Raw genomic sequence first — 341 nt, forward strand, 5'->3', positions numbered from 1 at the left:
GCCATGGCACCGCATGGTTAACAGGAAGGCTGCCGAGGTCCCCAGCAAGCGCGGGACCTCGGGCAGCCGCTTGTTTAAAATTTTAGTGCGGTGTTCTGTCGAGAACGCCGACCCAGTATCTGCGTTTACGTAGAGGCGGGATTACCTAGGAAACCAGCATTTATTTACAAAGTATTTGTTTGTAATGGTTAATTGTGACCGCTAATAATATTCCATACATGCAAGTGAATGATGGGTGGCAGGAAATTATGGTTGGCTTATTATTAACGGTCACAATTAACAATTTAAACTAAATACTTTGTGAATAAATCCCGGTTTCCTCGATAATATTGGTCTGTGCA

At 43.7% G+C, this 341-nt stretch overlaps 1 protein-coding gene across 1 annotated transcript in view; it reads right to left on the reverse strand.

Annotated features, from left to right (window-relative positions):
* SLC28A1 (solute carrier family 28 member 1) overlaps positions 1-341 on the reverse strand; it is a gene marked incomplete at its 5' end in the record, with an annotated part of 24,851 nt that overhangs the window by 16,279 nt on the left and 8,231 nt on the right. The gene's annotated exons all lie outside the window — the stretch shown is intronic.

The sequence above is a fragment of the Nanorana parkeri genome, unplaced genomic scaffold (genome assembly GCF_000935625.1).
Source record: "Nanorana parkeri isolate BGI_ZX_2015 unplaced genomic scaffold, ASM93562v1 scaffold1078, whole genome shotgun sequence".
Classification (NCBI taxonomy): Eukaryota; Metazoa; Chordata; class Amphibia; order Anura; family Dicroglossidae; genus Nanorana; species Nanorana parkeri.